The sequence below is a fragment of the Danio rerio genome, chromosome 6, assembly GCF_049306965.1.
Source record: "Danio rerio strain Tuebingen ecotype United States chromosome 6, GRCz12tu, whole genome shotgun sequence".
Classification (NCBI taxonomy): domain Eukaryota; kingdom Metazoa; phylum Chordata; class Actinopteri; order Cypriniformes; family Danionidae; genus Danio; species Danio rerio.
The window spans coordinates 45,151,700-45,155,006 of NC_133181.1; the positions used below are offsets into that span (position 1 = coordinate 45,151,700).

General features: G+C 39.0%; 1 long non-coding RNA gene across 1 annotated transcript; it reads left to right on the plus strand.

Moving 5' to 3' along the window:
* The first annotated feature begins 1,291 nt into the window (after positions 1-1,291).
* LOC137496002 (uncharacterized) lies at positions 1,292-2,163 on the plus strand. The gene is made up of 2 exons (XR_011016058.1): positions 1,292-1,329; positions 2,000-2,163. It is a non-coding gene; the product is annotated as an uncharacterized lncRNA (long non-coding RNA).
* Positions 2,164-3,307: the final 1,144 nt, after the last annotated feature.

Genomic DNA, 3,307 nt, shown 5'->3' on the forward strand with positions numbered 1-3,307 from the left:
GATTTATTGCACAGCTCGATGTTGGACTCGTGAAAAATACTTTGCTATAAAAAAACTAAAAACAATAAATAATTTATTATCTAGATAACAATAAATAAAAAACAATAAATCAATAATAAATTTACAATGAGAAGGATCTACACTCAGAGAGTAACCAAGAATACAATTTTGGGGAAATACAGAAGTTTGGAAATAAGAATTTTTTAATGAAATTAAAAAAAGTCAACCCAAAACATTTTACAGCAAGTACACTCTCAAAATAAATGCTTTAGTGTTTCATCATATTGAGTACAAAATGAGCATTTAGGGGAAATATTATTAAATTTAGCTAGTTTGGTATTTATTGGGTAGCAATCTCCTCATCTACCACCATTGTAGCATCCACCTGGATGAAGCGACAGCAGCCGTTTTCCACCAGACCGCACACCACAGAGAGAGAAGACCGAGTATTAAAGCCATGATGGACAGAGGCCAGTGGGTAAATTTGGCCAGGATGGTGGTGTTAAACCCGTACTCTTTTTCGAAAGATATTCTGGGATTTTAGGGTATATGCTGAAGCATGCTAATAGGACATTTAATTTGTCAGTAACCTGGGTTAAGCGCTTCCAGCAAACTGCCAAAGGGAAAATCAGCATGTTTAAGGTCTGTTTTCTTTAAAAATCAGCGATCTCCACTGGCTGAGTGATATCCGATATAAAGTGGGTCTCAGATTGTACAAGAAGCACTGCATTAAATTACATTTCCCCCGCCATGTCTTTATAATATGAGCATTTATTTTACCTCATTGTATTCAATGGAGCGTCTGCGCTAGTCTGCTGATTCTGACGGGCGAGTGCGAGTAAAGGGTCTTTTGTCTCGTTTTACGCTTGAAAAACTAAATGAATGCCAAAGTTTATTTAACTGAATGTATTTTAATTGCATCACAACATCAATGCTGTAAAAGGAACCGTATAAAATGGAAAAAAACTCACAACAACCGGTCACCGGAAGTTTATAAGTATGGGAACAACACTAGCTCGGCATATATCCAATTATATTCATCTGTCTCGATATTCTACTGCATGTCAGAATATTACAGAGCACCAAAAATGTAAAAATATATATTTATTATATTTAAGATATTTTTGTCAACAGCAGACGGCAACTAGCCGTGACGCAAATTCCCGAGGCTCTGTGCTCCAATCACGTGAGCCCTCCTCAGCGCTCGCCATGACAACGAGACAACAGTAACGTGCCTTGTAAAAATTTGCATATGCATTCCTATAAAGCTCGTGTGCTCTCAGTCAGCGTTGTCAGTTCGCCCGGTGTAGCTGTTTGTACTTGACCAAGGTGAGTTCAATACCGACGGTACGAGTGGAGCTACGCCAAACTCACGAAGTCCGCTTCGTGATGCTTCACCCGGGCCCGTCTGTGCTGTAGTTCCTTGCGGTTTGCGTACATAAACGCAATATCGCGAAGAATATTACGTGTTTGTTGCTCGAAATGTGCCGCCGAGCAACATCCAGTGAATACTGGCACGGCCTGGCGCCCGGTCTTTTCCGTGCACTCCCTGGGGCGAGGCGGCCTTTGAGCCCTAGGCAGGGAACAAACAACCCCCGAGGACCCTCAGGGAAACACGGGGGGCCGGTAGTGGGACCTCGCTGCGAGGGTTATGGTGGGTGGGAGTAGCGAGGCCCACTCATCTTCTATTTTAAACTATAGTTTCAAACTTTAGTTTACTATAGTTTGAAATAGAAACCATGATAACTGTTATGATTTAACTTTATGCAAAGAGCCTAGGATGACCAAGAGCAACAGATTCGGCCATTTTGAAGTGAAAGCGATCGCTCGTGCATTGGATATCATTGCTGTCGCAATGGCAAACAGCGGCTTTGTTTTTATTTAATGTATTCAAAAAGCGCGTTATTGTTTCCCAAATTGCACTAGAGTATCGCCTCTTGGTGATTCTATGCTCTCTGCTCTTTGTCTAAATGTTGTAATGTTTTGCTTTGTTTTTCAGATGAGTTGTTGAGCAAAGAAGGACTATTGAAGACAACAGTTGAAGACGACCGCGGGTCATCTCCACGAGCGCGCGCATCATAATGTTTTCGGTCTGTTTTCTGAGAGTTTGTCTTGTTTAGATAAGTTTGCAGGTCAAACAAAATAAACTATACTCTTCCTAAACACCTGTCTCGTTGTTTATTTGTCTTCTACAGCAATACACTGTCATTTAAGTCTGTTGATGCATTTGTATGCAACATGGTTTGATAATACAGTAGTCTACAAATAAATAGTTGTTATAAATGTACCTTCAATAGTCAACATTTAGTGTAGGTAATCAAAAGTTAATCATATTTGTCCTAAGACATAAGAGTAATGTTATGGTTGTTGCATACCTGTATTTATTATTATGCTGTATGTTTAAAACCAGCAGATTTACTATTTATGTAACATGTCATGAACTTACTGTTATTCAAAAAATTGCTTAAAATATCTTAAGACAAGAATGGGTGTTGTCATTGGTTTTATGTCAACCTACTGTAGGTTTTAGGGTGAATACAGCAGATATAGGCAACCTATATCATAATATTGGTAGTATGAGTTATTTAATGACCCAAATCAAGTAAAACGTCTCTTCCTCAAGCATGCAAAAGTCAAATATAGATATATATAAAACACAGTTTCCAACAATAAAATTTTGTCTTGTGAAAAAGACCAGTGGGGTTGGTAAGAAAAAAAGTTAATGTCAGGTTATATGTATTTATAAAATAAGTTCATAATAGTCATTAGATTATGTGACCGCTAGATGGCGCTCGTTTAAAAGAAGCGTTAATTTTAAAGGAGCGTTACCCTGTACTAAAATGGCGGATCTGTTGACGCATTCCGTCCAAAACACAACATTAGGGTAGGCGACATTTGACGTATATATCTATGGACGCTAACTAGTATTCACGTATCATGCTCAACTCTTAATATTCTTTTACGCACTTTGAGAGTGTTTGCGTTATTTCAGAGAGATATTTAAGCACATATGAAGTAACAGTGCCGTCTGTGTACTATAGCTACACAATGCAGCATTTAGCTCGCTCGTAAATATCGCTGCTGTCCTCAGATCATTGTCTGAGCAGAAGTTTCATCATAAGCCATGACTGTCAGATGCTCTTCATCTCAGGAGCTGTATTTTTATATGCTTGATAACAGATATAAGGTGAGTTATGGCTGGAGTGGACGCTGCCAGACGGGCTTATATTAATTTTGGCATGACAGGAGAGAACAGGATACTAATGAGTGACAGATAGAGTCCACAAAAACTGCTCTCCGGTTGCAT